The 23453-nt window shown below is 40.0% G+C and overlaps 1 protein-coding gene across 4 annotated transcripts in view; it reads left to right on the forward strand.

Annotated features, from left to right (window-relative positions):
* The first annotated feature begins 1028 nt into the window (after positions 1-1028).
* The window catches only part of rin (ras GTPase-activating protein-binding protein 2), a 61249-nt gene continuing 38824 nt past the window's right edge, over positions 1029-23453 (forward strand). For all 4 annotated transcript variants that reach the window (XM_067761080.1, XM_067761081.1, XM_067761079.1 and 1 more), the window contains exon 1: positions 1029-1586. The gene's annotated coding sequence lies outside the window, so the exon portion shown is untranslated. The remainder of the gene's footprint in view (positions 1587-23453) is intronic.

The following is a 23453-nucleotide window of genomic DNA, read 5'->3' on the forward strand; positions in this document are numbered from 1 at the left end:
ATCAGCTGAATTTAAAGTGAAAATTTTGTGTGCAAATGAGTTTTCAATCAGTGTATATTTTTCAGTTTTCCCCAGTAAGAGAATCTAGCCACTGAACAGAAAATTTTCCCGCTATATGGGGCAACGTTTTTATTGCCTGCCCGGTACTTCTTTGACATTTTAAAATGTTCGTTATGAATAAAATTTTTCCTCTTAGAATCGTGAGGAAGTGAAAATAATAATTTAAGATGTACGTTTCCGGTAATAGTCTAGAACAGGGGTCGACGCTACCAAAAATATCGAGAGAGGTGTCAAACGACGCGACTTGACATCAGTATTAATAATGCGAAGGCGGAAAATAAAAAATTTAATTCGTTCAAAGATATTAACGAAAAACCGCAAAGTGCCCGCGGGTGCCTCTTGAAACCGGGTTGGGATCCATAGTATTTTTGCGCAGAACACTTTTCTGCGTTGACAGCCTTTGGTAGCGCTTACAAAGAATCACCCGGGCCGCACCACCAATGGGGTGGAATAAAAATTAAATGCGTGGTAGATCACTTTGTACACGCGTTTTTTTCCGTGCACAACAACATTCCAACAACCAAATGAAAATTGCCAACTTCAAATGCAAATATCTCCGGACTGAGATAAAATTTTTCTTTTCCGCCTTCGGATTAAATTTTTGGAAAAATTTTGTTCGCTGAAAGCGCCTTTTAAGGTTCATGCACACGCGACACGTTCCGACAAAATATTCGCGGCATTTTTGCCTAGTTGAACTTGGTCATGTCGTGTCGTACGACTATCACTAGATGTGCATGGCTCCAAAAGGATACATGCAAAGAATATTTTGTCGCTACATATCATATCGAATAATGTGCATGAACCTTTATTGGATATTTGTTAAAAGTGGCAGCTCACTTTTATATTTCCAAGATGACAGAGAAGCTGATAGATTCATAAGTTTGCTGAATCTATTTCAATTCTCTATTTCCTGTGTACAAATGAGGCAACTATATATATACATTTTTACTGGAATAAATCGCATTTCTTCCTGACATGAAGCAAAATAGAATGAGTACAATTTTATATCTCATTTCAATTCAACTCAACACTTGTTCAATTTCGAGCTGCATTATTAAATTAAACATAAATTAAATATTAGTACTAAATATAATTAAATGATAAATTACAACTGTGATTAATTGAAGGGGATATTGTGAGAAAGTACATTGAGAAGTGAATTGCCAAAATACTAGGGAAAATTCTCGCAGAAGGAAGACACCAAAAGCAAGAAAAACTTGAAAGCCGAAACGACAGAATTGTAGCCAAAAGACGAAGACGACAACGAGGTGGTAAGAAGAAGACGTTAACGAAGAAACTAGGAAACCGGAGAAACGCCAAGAAAACTTGGTAGTAATTTGGACAACAGGAAACCTTTTCTGTTGATATCCAACAGAAGAGCACCTAGGATTAATGCAATTCCGGGTAGATGCCAACGGGTTAATAGCAGCACGCACTAAAAATAATTGAACACCAAAACAAAAAAAAAAAAAAAAGTACAAAACCTACAAAAAGTTACACATCAATTTGCACATAAAAAATAGAAGGTAAGTTATATATTTGACTCTCATTCTATGTGTATATATGTATGTATATATCTATAATTAAAAAAAAAAAAATTAAATTTTGTACTCTTTTAATGCAAATGTAGCTTTGTTATTATTCATATAACAATAAACGTGCAATTTATCAACAGAGGAGTTCATCATTCATTGCTACGTAATTCAATGACTCTTAGTTATTTTTGATTTTCTTCTTATTCTTACCACTTGCTGTTGCATATATTCCAGCGTGTTTGCCTTTAATTTCATTATGACCTGAAACCAACATCCTTGCCATTTTTAACCTCAAATAATTTCATTACATTTATGCAGTAATTTGTAAATGGGTTTTAAATGTAATTCTCTATTTATTATACTAACTACTTTGTTGAGGCCTTGGTTTTATTGTAAATTCATTGGTTATGCATTTTTTGTCTACACTTGGCACAGGAAAGCTACTTAGTGCTATGGGGCGCATATTGATTGCCACCGTATCCGGAAGTCGGAGACATATAAATATTTGCATTTGTTTTGCAATTCCATCTAATATTGTATATTGGGGAGTACACAAAACAATTTTCTGAAAGGGCTACTTTGGGTAGAGTAGGCAATGGTGGATAAGTTAAATCTTCTACGTATAAAAATCACGCTCTGTAATCTGTCTCATATCTCTCATTATATATGGCACGTAATCATGGCTGGTCTCGATCGCTCTAGGTATAGTTGAAGACAAAACTTTTCCAGATTATGTATGGTCCTGTTCGTGACACAACAGTGTGTGTCGAAAACATTTTTGTTGTTGTTGTATTAACGATAAAGACACTCCCCGAATGGGATTCAAGGGGTTGTGTAGCGCAATATATAGCTTCTCCAACCCAATTGTCAACCTCACCTTCGAGCGGCGAATCCCGTTTCACTAACAGACGAGGCTCTGGCGACCCCAAGCTCCTCATGGAACTTGGGGGTGGGAAGGGAGGGACGGCCTGAAGGTTCAATGTGGCCATATAAATCGTTCCCGAGATGGTCGGGCCAGCACCTTAATGGTGCTGTGTTACCGGAGCGTATCGGATCTGTATCCGACAAAGGACCATCACATCGATAACACTCCCCAAAGCCTTCGGGGAGTAACCTAATCGCTACAACAACAACAACACTCCCCGAATAGGGTTGATGACAATTTGTGATCGGTCGCACCTATTGGATGAGGCGAAGCACTGCTACAACAACAACAACACTCCCCGAAGTTTTTGGGGAGCGTTACCGATGTTAGTCCCTAGCGGGATATAGATCCGGCTCGTTTCGGTAACAAGCACCATTAAAGTTCTAGTACCATCTCGGGAACGATTAATATGACCGCATTAAACCTTTTAGGCCTTCCCACACCTACCCTCTGGTTCCATGTGGAACTCGGGGTCGCCAAAGGTTAGCCTGCTAAATATGTATATGATACATTTATATTTGTAACAGGATTCCTCTCGCGTATATAACGTTGACAATTGGGTCGCGGATGCTCAATAGGGATCAGAATTATTTTCCCGCTTTTCACTTTTACTTTGCATAAGTGAGTATGTGTGGCAACAAAATTATCAAAACTGCAACAACCACATAAAAAAGCTTCAACTTCATTAGCACCCCTCGAAGCATTCTCGGAGCGCTCATAATTTAGGAATCCGATATGAGTCCGAAATAGTGAAAAATAGAGCATCGGAAATATGGTCGTAAAAGTCTTGTGACTCCGATATGTTAAAAAATATGAGCTATATGCCAAGTGTTCAGCAAACAAAGCAAGTTTGGAACAAATATTCATACATATTTTATTTTGAATAAAATTATAGCTATGTGGTTGTTGTTGTTGTAGCGATAAGGACACTCCCCGAAGGCCTTGGGGAGTGTTATCGATGTTCCGGTCCAAAGCCCGACCATCTCGGGATCGATTTGTTATGACCACATGCGAACTTCTTGACCATCCCCCCAGCGGGTTAGGGGGTCAGAATATACCCGCGGTAGGTATGCCTGTCGTAAGAGGCGACTAAAATGCCAGATTCAAGGGGCTGTGTAGCGCAACCCTTCAGGTTGCCAGCGCAATATATAGCTTCTCCAAACCCAATTGTCAACCTCACCTATCCGCGGCGAATCCTGTTTCACTAACAGACGAGGCTCTGGCGACTCCAAGCTCCTCAAGGAACTTGGGGTGGGGAGGGAGGGATGGCCTGAAGGTTTAACGTGGCCACATAAATCGTTCCCAAGATGGTCGGGCTAGCACTTTAATGATGCTGTGTTACCGGAGCGTACCGGATCTGTATCCGGCAAAGGACCATCAGATCGATAACACTCCCCAAAGCCTTCGGGGAGCAACCTTATCGCTACAACAACAACAACAACAACAACTTCTTGACCATCTCGCCCTCCCAACCCCTAGATCCATGAGGAGTTCGGGGTCGCCAGAGCCTCGGCCAGGATTCGCCACGGATAGATGAGGTTGACAAATGGGTTTAGAGAAGCTATATATTACGCTGGGAACCTGAAAGGGTTGCGCTACACAGCCCCTTGAATCTAGTAGTTTAGTCGCCCCTTACGACAGGCATACCTACCGCGGGCATATTCTGACCCCCAACCCGCTGGGTTGCTGTTTTCGTATTAAATTGGCATGGACGCTTCTATCTAATCAGCTTCGTAATGATCGGTATTTTAACAATGTAAGTACTTCGACCAAAACTGCCGTGTCCCGGTTGGTCTGTCGAGTCTGTCTTTAATTAGAGCTGACATCGGTATGCCCTACATTTATGGGTTTCCTCCAAAATTCCTGGTTTTCAACCAACAGGAGTCATATCGGACTCTTATTTAGGCTCATATAATGTACGAAACTAAGCTCATATCGCTCAACCATCGTAAGAAGGAAAATCATTAATTCCGGACTCATAAATGAGCTCATAATGAGCGTAAACGATCCGAATTTATTTCATATTTCTTTATTTCAGTCTATGGCATTTAAAGCCCTTACAGACTAGATAACAATGTTAAATTAAAATTAGATAATTATTTAATGGTATAGTACATAAGTTCAGTATAGACACAATAAAACTTACAATCTATGAAGAGATTGACCAGCACATTTATCTGTTTGAAAAGATATCAGTAAGTATTGTTTTAAAAGTAAACTTAGAAAGAGCAAAATCAATAGCTGAAGAATCAGAGATGCGGTTAAAGTCGGTCATAGCTCTAAGCAAAGGTGCGTTTGAGGCATAGAGGGTTCGGACACAATCCATGTAGAAAATAGGTATATTACGAAGAGGCCTTATAGGGATATGAAATCGGAGACTCCTGAGGAGACAAGGTGCATCAACTACACCATTAATGATGTCATAAACAAACGTGAGCGATAGGACAGTTCTTCTGCATTCCAGGGACTCTAATTTGATAAGTGAGCACCTGGATTTATAAGATGGAATCGGTTCAGAAAAGTTCAGCGAGCGCAGCGCGAACCGAACAAACGCTTTCTGCACACGTTCAAGCCTAACAATATGGCATTCATGATACGGCCTCCAAATAAAACAGGCATATTCCAGCTTCGAACGAACTAGTGCAGTGAACAATAACTTGAGGGTGTAGGGATCCGTGAAGTGTGTGCAGGAACGCCTAATAAAAGCAAGAAGTGAATACGCCTTAGCAATAGTAGAATTTATATGAGTCGTGAAAGAAAATTTCGAATCGAAGACAACACCCAAGTCCTTTATCTCGTTAATAGTTGAGAGGTGGGTACCATCGAGAGAGTAGGAAGTGGGAATGAGGCCACGTGATTTAGAAAAGCTTACAAGAAAGCATTTGCTAACATTTAGTGGCAAGTTATTGGCACGACACCAAACAGCAATGTTATCTAAATCAGATTGCATTTTAATCACGTCGTCTGAGTTTGCGATGGTATTAAAAATCTTTAGGTCATCAGCGTATAATAGAAAATTAGAGTGCTGGAAGCAGGTGGAAATATCGTTTATAAAAATTACAAAAAGTAATAGGCCAAGTATGCTACCTTGAGGCACCCCGGAGGTGGCTGTGAATGTGTTTGAAGAGTTATTGTCTTTAACCACAACACAGCTACGCTGGTGGAGGTATGATTTAATCCATAATAAAAACATCGAGAGGAAGCCCACGCGAGTCAAATCAGGATAGAATGACTAACTTTATCAAATGCTTTTGGGAAGTCGGTGTACACAGTATCAACTTGACAACGGTCATTAAAAGAAGATATGCAAAAATCAGAGAAGATAGATAGGTTTGTTACAGTGGATCTACCGGCCATAAAACCATGCTGATTTTCTGTGATTAGAGGTTTAACAGCAAAGTACATTTTTTGTTTCACAATGTACTCGAATAATTTTGAAACCGATGATAATTTTGCAATGGGCCTATAATTCGCCACATTGTTCTTGCTACCACACTTGAAAATAGGGCTGATGAAGGTTATCTTCCACGCATCAATAAATTCGCCGCACTCTAAAGATTTGTTGAAAATTAAAAGGAGGGGAAATGCCAGAGCCAAACAATTTTTCAAAAGATAAGACGATAAGCCGCCAATATCAGTATGGGTAGATGATTTAATATTCTGGATTCCATCGACCATATCTTCAATTGATAGAGTCAGCGCACCAAAGTTAATGGGACTGTCAACCACAGTGGGCAACTCCTGCGGGTCTTCCGGTGGCGTAACGAAATTGGAGCAGAAGAAGGCTGCAAAAAGTTTGGCCGCTTCAGCTGTTGATGAAGCATGCTCAGAATTATAGATGACTGAGGCAGGGATACTTGAGCATCATTTTTTGGAATTTACATAAGTCCAGAATGTCCTAGGGTTTTCCTTAATGTCGGACTCAAAATTACGAACATAGTTACCATGGAGCCTCTTGCCTAACGCTTTGAATGATTTGGAATAACGCAGGTATTTTTCTTTATACGCCATTAGCTTAGTGGCCTTGAACTTTTTGTAAAACCTATTCCTCTGATTCTTAAGCCTCTTTAGTTTTCTAGTATACCATGGTATTCTGTAACACCGCTTCATTTTCTGAGGTATATTGTTATGCAGATTTGATTTACAACGTTTTTAAATAAGCTGAAGCATCGAGCAAGATCACAAACAGGGCTTCCCAATCAACGGAAGAAACTTCCTGATATATACAGTCATAATTTCCACGTCTAAATGAAAAAGTAGGATCCTCATTCAGAGTTCCAATACTTTCGAAGTTATAGAATTCTACTTCGAGGATAAGCGGAATGTGTTGCAAACCAGAGCACGACAACGGTTCCAGGCATTCGGTGACCGTACAGCTCAAATTATCATTAAGAAAGACAAGATCAGGAATTATCGACAGTTGATTGGTGAAGCCGTTGATCTGAGAAAGACTAACACTTGAGAAACTGTCAATAAGGTAAATCTCAGAAGTGGTGTTTACATTGTTCGGAACCATTCAATATTAGGTAAATTAAAGTCACCCAATATGCAAAAGTTACCACTATCACAAGGACGAACTAAATCAGTAATATTATCTACATGAGACTTATAAAGTGAGTCTAGACTAGACGGTGGAATGTATGACACACAGATAAAAATTTCAAAGATGCCGCGAATTGAGACACACAGTTGGTCCAAAAGCGAGTCTTGATCCTTCAGCTCCACAAGCGACGAATTGATGTGCCGGCGTATGGCAATTAAAACTACACCGCCTCTAGAGAGTCCAGTTTTGAAAAAATCGCGATCCTTGCGATAGACAGTGTACAGGTTAGAGTCAAAAAACTCAGCATCAAGGAACTCAGGATTTAGCCAGGTTTCAATAAGAACGAACACGTCATAGTCGACAAGCGAACTCATATTGTACATTACGTTAGACTTAGTTCGCATTCCGGAGACATTTTGAAAGTAGACACTCAATTGCTTTTGGGTGCCATTTATGGAAATATTATCAACTCCCTGACCTTTTGAACAGGACGGTAGACAGCTCTCAAGGTATGTGCTGCTCTCACAGCACAGGTCTCTTAGTTTTTTGGCGTATTGACATGCTTTTTAGAGTATACATGAACCACAGAATGAGTCGGCCAAAAGGAAGTATCCAGTACCTTATCAAAATATTTATCAGGAACCGATATTTTGAAGGAAGATATGTCTCTCGCATATTTAAAAGTAAACTTGAAGACATTGATGCCACTATTTTCAACTCCAAGCTTAGTGCAGATATAATTAGAAATGTCTTCTTCCGATAGTGATGCATGCAACCTTGATACAAAGATCACTTTACGAGGCGGAACGGCTGTCACTTCTCTTCGAACATTCTGAAAAACGGCAGGCTGTGTTGAAATGGCGGCCAAATGATTAAGATCTTGGCCCAAAATGCCAGCAGCAGTTATGCCAATGATGTTTGCAGAGTCTATTCGTCGGGACGCAGCCGGAGAGACAGGGCAGCCGTCAGTAGAAACAGCAGCAGGCCCTGCAGACGGAGCAGCAGAAATAGATTTAACCGTATTAGTAGCATGGTTAATTGAAGGCGCACTACTGATCGCGGCAGTATTAGTATTGTCTGTATTTGTAGCAGCATTCATTTTAGGATCAGTGTTAACAGGTTTATTAGCAGGAGTGGTAGCCAGATGTGCAGTAGGGAGAGTGTGTGAGGTACTGGGCAAAGGCGAGAATGCCAAGAAATCGACATCTGCAGAGCGACAACTATCGCAATTAATATTATGATTGCTTTTAGCACTAAAAGTACGAGAGCTAACTACATCTGTCTTGAGGGCATTTATTTCTGCGGCTAATATTATTTTCGTGTTGTTTTGCTCTTTTATGGTGTTTTTTTGCTATTTTTGCACCATTATTGTCAGTCACATTACTTTTATTGGTTTCGTTGTTGTAATGCAACGGCACTATGTTCATATTAGCTTTTAGAGTATCAAAATCTTTGAATTTAATTTCAGAGGCAGTCATCAGTGCTTCTAACCCAATTTTTTGTGTAGCAATCACAGACTCAAATAGTTTACAGAGTTTTTCAGTCCCATTAGTACAGTCTGGGCACAGGTGCCGAATATTATGGTTAGATTTCATCAGGTTCACGTCATATTCGGCGATAGGCCCTGCACAGCAGGTGCGATGGAAGAGCTGTTTGCAATAGCCACTACATGGGACAATCATAGAATCAGATCTACCGAAACCTTTATTGCACTTTCCACAGAAATCATCCATTGTTTATAGCAAGCAACACGATAAATTAAACGCAACTTATTAAAGTCAACACAGACACAAAGCGATCGACTATTGGATACATGATGGAATTGTCATTACATTATGACTCGATATACGATACAATAAAAATAACAAGGAAAAAAAAAGCATAAGTGTAAAAACAAAATTTAAAGTAAAAACTTAAATAATAAACAATCAAATTAATTAAGTTAAATTTTAATTAATATATAAATCAAATCAAAAATAAAAATTAGTTAAAATTAATATTGAAATAAAATTGACATCTTATTTAAAAATCTTTGAAAAATATCACACCAGACGTGAGAGTATTTCCTTACGGATAGCAGCAATCGAATACTCAAAACTAATACAGTTGTACAGTTCATTATAGCGCGAGCACCAATTGCGAAGAGGGCTATATTTGACAAAATTACGCCGGACAATGCGTAAATGAAAGAGTACATAGTGTCTCGAAGTTCTCGCAGGAACAGAAAAAATCAGTCTGCTCACAAGTTCAGTGGAGTCTATCTCTCCGATAATCAGTTTATGAAGGAACATTACCCCGAGTAATGTTCTTCTATTCTCTAAAGTTGGCAAACTAATGAGAAGAAGTCTATTTCTATAAGGCGGAAGATGATTATTTGATTCCCAGTTAAGACCACGTAAAGCGAAGATTAGAAACTGCTTCTGTACCGATTCAATTCGATCTATATGATTTTTATACCCCGGGGACCAAATACTCAAGTATTGGGCGTACCAATCATCATCATCATCATCATCCTCCTCAACTCCTATTGGAGCATAGGGCCTCGACCACCGACTTAAATCTTATTCTGTTAGGTGCAGTTCTTGTGATGTCATTCCACGTATATTCTGCGTCTTCGAGTTCTTTATCCACAGTTCTGCGCCAAGTTTTCGCAGGTGCACCAGGTCGTCGGCTTCCTTGTGGATTCCATCGCAATGCTTGTCTGGCTATATTTACTGGAGGTCTTCTGAGAGTGTGACCAATCCACGACCATTTACGCTTGGTTATTTCTGTGGTAGCCTTAGGTTGATTTGTTCTAGACCATAAGTCGTCATTTGAAATTCTTTCCGGCCATCGAATTTTCAGGATTCGGCGCAGACATTTATTAATAAAAACTTGTAGACGTTTCTGAATTGAAGTTGAGCTTTTCCACGTCTCGCAAGCATAAAACAGTACTGATTTAACATTCGAATTAAACAGTCGAAGCTTCGTTTTTAAAGATATTTGGCTGGACCTCCACACGTTTGCCAGTTGCCCAAAAACCATTCTTGCTTTGTTTATGCGAGACTGAACGTCCTCATCTGCACCGCTCTTATTTGAGACAATACTACCAAGATAAACAACGGACTCTACACCTTCGATTTCATTTTCGTCAACCGTAAGCGTCAATGGCCTTGATGAAATACTATAGCCGCATCTTATGACTTTGGTTTTCGCTGTATTGATGCTTAGTCCGGCCTCCTTTGCATGTGTGTTGACAGCTTCTAAATTGTGTTGAAGGTCAGTACTTCTGTGGCTTAGCAGACAGACATCGTCTGCATATTCTAAATCCCCTAGCTGAGTGAAAGGCGTCCACTGTACACCGTGTCCACCATTTTCTGCGTTCCTCATAATCTCGTCTAATGCCAAGATAAACAAGAGCGGGGAGAGTATGCATCCCTGTCGCACCCCGCTTTTAATTTCGAAGGGTTCTGAGAGGCGCCCATCGTGACTGACCCGGCACTTAAATTCGGCATACATTGCCTTTATAATGTTGATTATTTTATTGGGCATCCCTCGTTTTCGTAGTATTTCCCAAATATATTTCCTGTCGAGACTATCAAAAGCCTTTTTAAAGTCGATAAAAAGTAAATAAGCTGATGTTCTGTATTCACAGCATTGTTCAACAATGATTCGGACGGTATTTATTAGATCAACACAGGATCGGTTTTGTCTAAAGCCAAACTGATTTTCTCTTAGAGTTCGATACACCGCCTCTTCAATTCGGGACAGTAAGATCGTGGAGAACACTTTGCTAGGAATCGATTGGTTAAATAAGGATAATCAAATTCTTTAGCCCATCTTTTAATAAATCCGAGTACACCCGATGCTTTGTTTACGATAGATGAAATATGCATGTTAAAGCTCAGCTTCGCATCAAAAAGAACACCTAGGCCACATACTACACATATACGCTCCAATGGAGCACCATCTAGCATATCGGATTTTAAAACTGGGTTGACTGTAAAATGTGATTAGTTTACATTTGCAGCAGTTCAAAACTAGTACATTATACCATAATTGAAATGAGTCCAAATCGGCCTGAAGTAGATCCAAACGAGAAGAGTCAGAAGGCAAGTATGTATAGCATAGTTTAACATCATCTGCATACATTAGATCACGGGAATACGAGATAACCATTGGTAATTCATTTATAAAGAGGGTAAAAAGTAATGGACCCAAATGGCTACCCTGAGGCACACCTGAAGTTACTTGTATCAACTCTGAGAGACTGTTTTTGACAAGATAGCTGCGAAGCCAAAGTAATAAATTCTTCGGAAAACCCGGTAAGTCAAGTTTATGAGTTAAAAGCTCATGATTAACAGAATCAAATGCTTTGCTGAAGTCGGTATAAATGACATCCGTTTGCTTATTGATAAAAATCCATACATGACTAGAGAGGTGAACTCAAACAAGTTGGTTGTGGAAGATCTTCTACGCACAAAACCATGTTGGCTGGCTAATAATAAAGAAGTTCATATATATTGAGTTTGGCAGGTGATGATCTTTTCAAACATATTAGGAATAGCCGAAAGTTTAGATAAGCCCCTGTAGTTCTCGATATTGGAGAACTACCTTTCTTTTGTAAGGGAATAATAAATGATTGCTTCCAAATTGAAGGGAATACAGAATATTCAAGAGATAGTGTAAATAATTTTAGGATCGGCTTAGATGAATTGACAGCGCAGAACTTTAGAACACAACTAGGAACACCATCTGGACCCGGAGAAGAAATTGGTTTCAACTCCAGAAGACTTCAGAACAGTATCTATATCTATGACAGGATCTAGAATACAATTAGAACTTTCTAAGGTGTACGGATAGAGATCTGATTGAATAGGTGGACTTAAAGTATTCAGTTAAAGTATTAAGTTGGCAACATCATCATCCCAGCTTGCGTTCTTACATCCATAAGCAAAACCAGACGGAAATCCTGAGGTTTTTCTCTTGGAATTGACAAAACTAAAGAATTGTTTCGGGTTGTTAAAAAATTGAAGCTTACACCGATTTAAGTAACATGTATAGCACTGCTGATTAAGGCTATGAAAGTTTGATCTAGCAACTAAATATTTAGAAAAATCGGAGCATGATCCTGATATTTTAAATCGTTTGTATGGCCTAGCTTTAATATTATATAGTGTCACGGATATTACCACCCCTAAGTTATCCCATCACTAAGGCGATGCTAAGGCCATGCCAAGCAGTATTTACGTTAATAATCAAATCAAGTATACACATATATAAGGCAGCCCAGAGAGATGTCACACACATATGCATTTACTTATACGGCTATGTGTGCGCGAGAGACTGTAAACTACAAACATTCACATCAATAATTCAATCTTTATGTGTTTACATAAACGAATAAATAATTGCGTCTACACATATGTACGTATACGAGCAGCGGAGCGGCAATGCACAAACACATGCATATATCTTATCTCAGTGGTCACAAGAGAGGGCAATAATTTGTGCACGTAGTTGTGGCTGGCGATTTTGTAGCCGAAACAACTAGTAACTTCTGGAAATCGAAGAGCCTAGAAGTATGCAGCGTAAACTATAAAAGCAGTGCAGGCGAGTAAGAAGTAATTCAGTTTGATTTGAGATTTGGATTAAGCGCTATCTAGCGAGCTATAGCAGTATTATTTTGAATAGTAGAGTTTCATTTGAGCTGTAAATCAGTTATTTATTCAACAGTTTAGCGATACGAACTTAGCAGAGGGTTGCAAATAAGAGGATTTGCAAGTAAATTCGTTACAATTGGTGTCAGAAGAGGAATTGTTGAATAAATTCCGAAGATTGGGAATACAACTTGGACATGGCAAAGTTCAGTGAATTAAAGATCCAGCAACTAAAGAAGGAGTTGGAGAGCCGTGGATTGAATACAAGCGGCGTTAAACTTGAACTTCAGGCACGGCTACGAGAGGCAATGGAAGCAGAAGGAATTGATGTGGAAGAGTATGTCTTTCATCTTGATGGCGAGGAGACAACAAAAATTGAAGAGAAAAACGAAACATCGCAAACGGTTACCAGCACAGACTTGAACGTGATATTGGCTGCAATATCTGCACAATCGTCGACAGTAACATCGAAAATTGAAGCACAGGAGGCACGCATTTCAGAAATGTCGACACAGATAACATCCAAGATGGAAACTCAACTGGAAGAACAGAAGACATATATGGCATCAGAATTGGAAGAACAGAAAACACACATGGCGTCACAAATTGCAGAACAATTAAAAGAACAAGAGGCACGCATAACATTACAGCTCGAAGCACAAGAAGAACGTATCTCAACAAAGCGGGAGGCACAGGAAACAAAATTCTCATCGCAGCTGGAGGCTGTTAGTGAACGACAAAATAAAGTGGAGGCCGAGATGGATGCTTTGAAAGATCGGATTCAGGAGTTACAACTGAACCGTCCAATCATTTCAACGTCTACTCTGAAGGTAAAATCCCCAACGTTTGATGGTTCTGTTCCATTCCAGGTATTTAAGCTCCAATTTGAGAAGACGTCGACAGCGAACAACTGGAATGATGAAGATAAAGTTGCAGCTCTGTTCGTGGCATTGAAAGGGCCAGCAGCCGAAATCCTACAGACGATTCCCGAAGGAGAGCGGAACAACTATGAAGCGTTGATGGCCGCTGTCGAGAGACGTTACGGAAGCGAGCATAGGAAACAGATATTCCAAATTGAGTTGCAAAACCGCTACCAAAAAGCAAATGAGACATTGCAGGAGTTTGCTTCAGATGTTGAAAGGTTGGCTCATCTCGCAAATGCGGACGCACCCGTGGAATACACCGAGAGGGTAAAAATCCAGAGTTTTATAAATGGCATACGAGACGTGGAAACGAAGCGAGCTACATACGCGAACCCAAAACTGACATTTGCTGAAACGGTATCACATGCATTGACTCAGGAAACTGCCTCCCTATTAAGTAAACCAGCATATAAGGCTCATCGTGTAGAAGTAGAAAGGCCAGATTGGTTAGACACAATTTTGGAAGCACTGAAGGGATCACAACAGAAAAATGCCGGAGTTATTAAATGTTTCAAGTGCGGCAACCCAGGTCATATTGCACGACATTGCAGCACCGGTCCCAATAGCTCCAACAATGTGGGTGGCCGTAAACGCAGAGCTGAAGGAGATGAGCAAATCTCCAAGTCCACTCAATCGTTAAACTAAAGCGAGTCAGCCGCAAGGGGCGACAGCTGGCTCCCTCAATTGAATGCCCCATAATCTCTATCTCACAAATTGGAAGAAGGTCAAACAATCTTACTGTCGGAGGACATGTGGATGGAAAGGAACGTTTACTGACTGTAGATACGGGTGCATCTCATTCCATCATTCGAGCGGATTTAGTCAACAAGAAGATAACACCATTGCATGGAGCAAGATTGCGTACAGCCACTGGAGAAGACAGCACGGTTCTAGGAGAAGTATCATGTGAAGTCGCAATTGGGAACGTCACGGTAGTACACAATTTTATAGTGGCAGAGATTGTTGATGAAATCATAATTGGAGTGGACTTCTTAATCGACCAGGGCATCAAGATCGACATGCAAAGCAAGACGATGCGATATAAGAACATGGATGTGCCACTTAATTTCGGCTACGAGAGAGGCTACAGCAGTAAACGAGTGCTGGTGGAAGAGAGTCAGCAAATACCACCAAAATCAGAAGCAGTCATCTGGGCAAAGGTTGATGGAGATTGTGGGACAAACAAATTGTGGGTTGTCGAAGCAGCAAATAAATCAGCACTGAACATTCTTGTAGGAAAAACCCTGGCTATGACAAAACAAGATGGACGTATTCCGGTAAGAGTACTCAATGAGTTCAAGTCACCATTCAATTTGACCAAAGGAGCTATTTTGGGAAGATGCCAAGAGGCCGAAGTAGTTATTAACTGTGAACAGCTCCAGGAACACGTTTCATCTAGTAATACTGATCTTTCAAATGATATCACGGCATGGACGCATGGGCTAGAGGAAGCACATCAGAGTAAGGCAAAACAACTGCTCCTAAAGTACGCGAACATATTTGACCAGGATGATTCTAAACCAGGCCGCACCAACGTTGTGAAGCATCAAATTGACACTGGAGATGCGAGGCCGATCCGTCAAGCTCCACGTAGTGTTCCACTGGCGAAGCGGGAAGTTGTGAGTCAAATCATTCAAGAAATGAGCGACAGCGGCGTCATCGAACCATCAGCTAGTCCATGGAGCTCACCGGTAGTACTTGTAAAAAAGAAGGATGGAAAAATGAGGTTTTGCGTGGACTACCGGAAGTTGAATGACGTAACGAAAAAGGATAGCTACCCATTGCCAAGAATTGACGACACTCTGGACTCGCTATCTGGTACGAAATGGTTTTCCACGCTGGACTTGAAAAGCGGCTACTGGCAAGTGGAGGTGAAGGAGGAAGATAAAGAGAAAACAGCCTTCAGTGTCGGTGATGGTCTTTGGCAATTTACAGTGATGCCTTTTGGACTTTGTAATGCACCAGCTACTTTTGAGAGACTCATGGACCAGGTACTGAAAGGACTACATTGGAAAACATGCTTGGTGTACCTGGACGACATCATCGTATTGGGCAAGAACTTTGATGAACATCTTAAGAACTTAGAGGAAGTTTTCCAGAGAATAGCTGGCGCTGGTCTGAAGTTAAGTCCCAAAAAGTGTGCGCTGTTTAAAAAGGAAGTCAATTATTTAGGTCACAAGGTAACGACAGAGCGCATCTGCACTGCGAACGAAAAAATAGAGGCTGTACAGGATTGGCCAAGACCACAGAACCTACATGAATTGAGAAGTTTTCTTGGGCTGTGCACATATTACCGCCGATTTGTACCAAATTTTTCCAGCATAGCCCATAGCCTCCATGAGCTTACAAGAAAAAACAAAGCTTTTGAATGGAAGAAGGAGCAAGAAGTGGCTTTCCAAACATTGAAGGAGCGTTTGTGCACTGCCCCAATGTTAGCATATCCGATTCCAGGAGCAACATTTATTCTAGATACAGATGCAAGTGGATATGCTATAGGAGGCGTTTTATCACAACTGGTCGATGGACAGGAGAAGGTAGTTGCATATTACAGCCGTTCGATTGGAAAACCAGAGAGGAACTACTGTGTTACGCGGAGAGAGCTGTTGGCATTGGTAGACTGCATTAAACATTTTCACAAATACCTCTACGGCCAGCGATTCCGTGTCAGGACAGATCACGCAGCGTTGAAATGGCTTCTGCAGTTCCGTAATCCGGAAGGACAATTGGCACGGTGGATCGAGCGACTACAAAGCTAAGACTTTTCCATTGAGCATCGAAAAGGTAGTACCCATGGAAATGCTGATGCAATGTCACGAAGACCATGTAGTTTGGAATGCAAGCACTGTTCAAAAGCCGAGGCTAAAGAAGACATTATAGATGTCCGGCTAATGAATATAACATGTACAGATGAATGGGACAAGGAACAGCTAAGAAAGTGCCAGCTAGAAGATGCAGATCTGTCACGTGTTATGCAAGGGCTCGAACGAAATGAAAGACCAAACAGAGAAGAGATGTCAGCAGAGAGTCCCATTGCGAAGTCATATTGGGCACAGTGGAACAGTTTAGAATTGATATCCGGTTGCCTTCATCGAGTATGGGAGAGTGAGGATGGTAAATACAAGAATAAACTGATAGTTGTTCCCAGAAAGAGGATTCCTGACGTGCTCAGCGAGCTGCATAATGGTCCAAGCGGAGGTCATCTTGGAATCACGAAGACGCTCGAGAAGATTAAACAGAGATTCTATTGGGTTGGTTGCCGTCAGTCGGTCACTGAGTGGATTGCGAACTGCGAGGTTTGCAGCAGAGCGAAAGGGCCCAGAACACGAAGTCATGGCCAGATGAAGCAATATAACTCAGGTGCGCCATTTGAAAGGATCGCCATGGATGTCGCAGGTCCATTTCCTACTAGTAACCGCGGAAACAAATACGTACTGGTGGTTATGGATTATTTCAGTAAATGGCCAGAGGTATACCCAATCCCAAACCAAGAAGCAGAAACAGTAGCAGAAGTGGTTAAAAACGAATGGGTTGCAAGGTATGGTGTACCAATGGAGTTACATTCTGACCAAGGCAGGAATTTCGAATCAGATGTGTTCCAGGAAATGTGTAAGTCATTGGGCATTCGAAAAACACGGACAACTGCATTGCATCCTCAATCCGATGGTATGGTAGAACGATTCAATAGAACATTGGAGGAGCACTTAAGGAAAGTAGTAGACAAGTACCATAAAGAATGGGATACCCGCATACCATTATTCTTGATGGCTTACCGATCAGCAGTGCATGAGACAACGGGCCAAACCCCTGCAAAAGTAATTTTTGGCAATGACCTTAGACTGCCAGCTGATTTGAAGTTTGGGATAGATGCCAATGCGGAGAGAAATGTCAGGAAATCCACTAGTGATTTGGAAGAAGAGCTAAGAGAAATACATGATCTGATAAGGCAACGAACAAAGATTATGAGTGACAAGATGAAAGCCAGATACGATAAAGCAATTAATTCAGAAGGTTTTCAGGAAGGAGATTTGGTGCTGTTATACAACCCACAACGTAAAAAAGGTTTGTCCCCGAAATTGCAGTGTAATTGGGAAGGCCCATACAAAGTTGTAAAACGGATCAACGATGTAGTGTACCGCATACAAACCATCGGTAAACCACGAACCAAAATGAAAGTGGTCCATTTGGAAAGGCTGGCAACGTTTAGATCGAGAGATTTGTCTGATCGGGACGATCAGACTTAGGTGGAGGGCAGTGTCACGGATATTACCACCCCTAAGTTATCCCATCACTAAGGCGATGCTAAGGCCATGCCAAGCAGTATTTACGTTAATAATCAAATCAAGTATACACATATATAAGGCAGCCCAGAGAGATGTCACACACATATGCATTTACTTATACGGCTATGTGTGCGCGAGAGACTGTAAACTACAAACATTCACATCAATAATTCAATCTTTATGTGTTTACATAAACGAATAAATAATTGCGTCTACACATATGTACGTATACGAGCAGCGGAGCGGCAATGCACAAACACATGCATATATCTTATCTCAGTGGTCACAAGAGAGGGCAATAATTTGTGCACGTAGTTGTGGCTGGCGATTTTGTAGCCGAAACAACTAGTAACTTCTGGAAATCGAAGAGCCTAGAAGTATGCAGCGTAAACTATAAAAGCAGTGCAGGCGAGTAAGAAGTAATTCAGTTTGATTTGAGATTTGGATTAAGCGCTATCTAGCGAGCTATAGCAGTATTATTTTGAATAGTAGAGTTTCATTTGAGCTGTAAATCAGTTTGGTTAATAAGCAAGATATTCGTTGCAAAGTATAAGTGTTATTGTGAAGTACTTGAATAAAGGCCATTTTGCATTATTACATATTGGAGTTATTTATTCAACAGTTTAGCGATACGAACTTAGCAGAGGGTTGCAAATAAGAGGATTTGCAAGTAAATTCGTTACAATAGTTTTACAAGATGTCTTGAGAACCACGGGTTTTTGTTTGCATTCAAAGAAACCATCAAGAGAACTGTAAAAAAATAGAAGTTGCTGACTCGTCATCATTACAAGTATATAGATCCGACCAGTCATGGGTAGAAATAAAATAACTCAGCGTATTAAAATTTTGCCTTATAAAAAAATCTTGATCGAAAACTAGAGTTTACTTTTGCTGCATCAAACAACACAGGCTGAGCATAATCACGCATTATCTCAAGTGTAGGATGTAGTGTATCTTTACTGCTATAAATCCAATATCGGAGCTGTTGTCCAACGACAGTAATTCGACGGCAGGCTAGAGTCTATGATGAGTTCGAAGTCGCAGTCATTTAGCTTCGGTGCTGGCATATGGTGTGAGGGTCAGGAGACGTGGTAGCGACTTGTAGTCGGGATTGCTACTGTTCGCATTTCGGAAATTGTAGCCCTTTAAAATCGCCGAAAAAACTTGAGGCCTCTTTGGCACCATCAACAATAGGCCAGCGTGTAAAAACTGTGCCACGAGAATCATGACTATTAATAGACCATTAATAGCGGCCGTAAGTCCCCTTTGTGTGTGAACAACAAGAAGCTACAACTGACTAAAAAAAAATGTGTCGACAACGAGTATAAGGAGTTAGCCCAGAACATCTCCTTTGGTGAAACTACGCTTTACATGGGACATATAGACAAAATATATTTGTATTTGTATTTTATTTGAAAATTTGTTCCTAGCACAACACTTTTGACAAATTATTAATTATTAATAAATATTAAAAGACAGCAGTAGTGATGATAACCTTTAGCTGATTATAAATAGAATAGTATTTAACAGATCCAGTTTAAGAGTCGTGCAGAGTATTACTTAATAGTCGGAGACTTGTAGGTAGGGAGTTCCAAAGACGTATTACAGTAACAAAGAATTGGCGTTCGTAGGTTAGCGTGCGATATCTAATGTGCGTAAGAAGAAGCAGAAAAATAAGCTTACAATATAGATAGTCAGGTTCCTTCGAATTCAATTTAAGAAGGAAGGACAGTGTTTTGACTTTTAAAATATTTTCGAAAGAAATGTTTAGCATCCTTTCAGCATGTTGTCATACGTGATTAAGTCTTTTCAACCCGTAAACATATCTAGCAATATTGTTGTAAACAACATTTAGTTTGTTCTTGCACACAGTCATAGTTTGAGTAAATCTCACAACCATAGAGTAGCGTAGGTATTAAGTACGCTTTAGCCAGAAGTAGTCTTACGTACAAAGGCGTGGAATACTGTGTTAACCATAGTGTGTGTTTTGTGGCCAATACGCAACGGACGCGCACACAAGCATAAACACACCGTGTCTCCAATTACCATCACCGCCAAAGAGGTTGACGATGCCATCGTTCATGCTAAACCACCTAAGGCAGTAGCGCATGTCTTCAACCTGTCCCTGTCCACTTTCGTCATCTCCGAAAAAAGGAAAATGGCCGTTTGTCCCGCTGTTAAAGCCTGGGAAACCAGCTAACATAGGAGAATCCTATCGTCCGATATCTCCCTATCTTCCCTATTTCACTGCAAATTTGAGTATTTCCAATCATCAGCATGGCTTTCGAAAACTGCGTAGCCCTACCACCGTGATAAACGCCATTAACGCGCAGATAAATTGCGGATTAAATCAAAAAAACCACCACAGAACAGTACTCGTTGCGCTAGACCTATCAAACGCTTTTGATACGATCAACAACGGCATTTTACTGCAAGACTTGGAAGTGCCCTCCCTTCCTCCAAGCCTCAAAAGATGGGCCGCAAATTATCTGTCTGACTACTTGTGTAACTACTTTCTAATAACAGTGATCCTAGGATCCTAAGTTTTCCTCTCGCGACTGCATCGCATTCCATCAAGATGTGTTCTGCAGTCTCATCTTCGCGATCACAGAAACGACAGAGGCTACTAGACGATATGCCTAATTTATGCATATGGCTCTTTAGCCTGCAGTGACTTATGAGTATGCCTGTTAAAATTCTAAGTCTACTTTTTGGGAGGTTAATCATAGCTTTATATCGCTTTGAATTGTACCGTCCTATTAGAGCCTTTGCCTGCCGAGGTCCTGGACATTCGCGCCAGTGTTGTTTTCTGAGGCGCGTATCTTTCCCCTTATTGTATGTGACCCTATCGGCTCGATGGTCTCGGTTCCTATTGGCTTTTCGGCCGCTGCCAACCTGGCAAGATCGTCCGCTTGCTCGTTAACATCCATCTGTGTCCAGGTACCCATGCTAGACGGATGGTGTTATTGACCCCTAGATTGTTTAACCTCTCTACGCTCTCAAGGACTTTTGCTTACTTAATCTGAACTGAAGATAATCACCCTTATCGCGAAGTTCACGCGGAAAAGTGTTCACCTTCACTTCTTTTGTTCGGGTGAACTTTTTCCGCCTATCGGCAATTTCGGGCGAACAAAAGTTCACTTCGAAACAGCTGATGCTCTATTGCGAATTGGCAGTGAACAAATAATTTACATACAATTGTGTAAATTTTGTAACCAAGCATATATTTCCTTAAAATACAACAAAAATATAAATAAAAAATTTATAAAATAATGTTTAGTATTGCACTTAGGTTGGTATTGATTGAGCGCGAGGCAAATATATATGTGTAAGCGATTCGGAGGCAATTAAGAGACAGTTCTAACCCTTTGGAGCTAAATGATTCACTGTAAGCTAAAAATTACTATTTTGAGCACTTTTGAATAACCAGTTACTTTTTTTCAAATAGCCTTCGCCAATATTACAGGCTAAACAAGCTGGAATTCTAATATTTGCTAGTTATTCTTACCAACTCCTTGCCACCATTGAAGCAAAAATTTTGAGTTCCACCAATTGTAAAGTTGGGTAAATGTCTTCGTTTTTTTCGCATAGGGAAACGCGTTGGAAAGAACCATGAAGTGGGTCTTGGGTAATCTTGTTTCAGTGAGGTGATCAACATTTTGGAACCGTTGCTTTGTCCACAATGGATAACTTGGCCGACTGATACGTTGTTATAAAAAGTAGAATTTACATACTTAGCAATACAGGAATTTCACTTTTTTCCACTCAGCTTCCGATTGTGCATTATTTATTGATTTATTTCTAATAATAAAAGTACATATAATTATAAGAGTATCAAATTTCAAAACAAAAAATTAATTACATTTTGTTTTCCTCTCGTTCGCCTGTAAAATATAAGTGAACAAATTTTGGTTTCCCCGCTGTTCATTTCGCCCGAACAAAGAGTTGCCGATAAGGTGAAATCTTTTTCGGGTGAAAATAAAACCCGCGATAAGGGTGAATGCCTTGAGCGCAGCTTGACTGTCGCTAAGTATAGCGACTTTCTCGTTCGTATATCCCAGCTGTAAATTTATCTGTGCACACCTTCGGCTTAGAAGATGCTCGGATATTTTCCGAGTAGTAGGGACATTTTGGTTAGGGGACCGAAGAAGGGTGGTGGCATATCCCCGCTTTTGTTTAATTTTCACATATCGAAGCCACTTTCACCACCAGAAGGAGTCACTATTATCACACGCCGATGACTGTACAATAATGGCCACAGAGTTACATAAATGTATCCACACCCCTAATCCTACATATACTTATAGCACTAATACATAATTTACCTATTTACCTTCTTCGCATTCATTACCCTACCATCACACCACGGTGGCCGCCGGCACTCTCAATTAGCTTATCAAATATGAATATATATTTTTAACTCTTACCTTAATTTTAAGAACAAGCTCTAATCAATCAATGTTTAACTCTTAAGCTTGAAACACAAATGTCCTGACGCCGCGAAATAAACGTGACGAACATCGTCTTGTCAAAAATAGAATCCCCATAATTACATGAAGGTGAACACAATGAACGCCAAGAGCGAAATTTACGCGACGTAATTCTACGACGATAGATTTATTTCTATCGTCGTCGCCGGGCGATGACCACAAACATCCCAAGGGTTGCTGCTGTTCAATTTTTTAAGTATAAAAAAGAAAACATAATATCCAAAAACAAATTTAATTTTTTTTTTAAATATAATTTTTAATTTAATCTCTTAACATTTTTGTTTTGTTTTGTTAATTTCTTAACATTTTGGGCGTGTTTTAGCAGTCAAGTGCTAAAGCAGAGAATTAAAAAAGTTCTGATTGTTTTCATCTTTATTTCTAAATAATGACCACTCTGAATAAACAGTGTAAATTTCGCCCGGCATTGTGTTTTAAGTAGACGAAATGTCTGGGCGTAATATGAAAAATGTCATCGCCCGACGCTGCGTATATCGTCGTCGCTCGGCATTGTGTTTCAAGCAATACCCTGTGCGGATCGTTTTGTAACAATAAAAAATTTAAGCAATTAAAATATCTATTAAAAAAAGCGTTAAAAAGTGAATTTTAAATAAAAAAACAATATTTAACAGAAACAAAACGTTTCTTTGTCATTTAATTTATTTATGAATGTGTGTACAAACAACAATTTATTTATGAATGAGTGTACAAACATCGTACACTTGCATCAAACTGGCGCAATCGGTTCTTGAATCTTGAAAATTGAAAACCATCAAAAAGAATAAAACATTAATGTGTAGTTAAATATAAAAATAAGAAAATTTTTCAATATAAAATGTGAAAAAATATTGTCATATATGAAACATTAACTTTTTCTTTGAAGAAAATATGTGCAAAAAAGTAACGGATACAATTTTTTCCATATACTGTTATACAATAATTAAGAGACCAAGCAAAATAACTTGTGACTTGTGCTAAATTTTAATTGAGCAGTCATCTTCTCTTAAGTACATATATGCATCAAGTAGTTGCAATGCACTCATAGCTGCATTGAGTAGCTC

The sequence above is a fragment of the Eurosta solidaginis genome, chromosome 1, assembly GCF_040869045.1.
Source record: "Eurosta solidaginis isolate ZX-2024a chromosome 1, ASM4086904v1, whole genome shotgun sequence".
NCBI classification, from domain to species: Eukaryota; Metazoa; Arthropoda; class Insecta; order Diptera; family Tephritidae; genus Eurosta; species Eurosta solidaginis.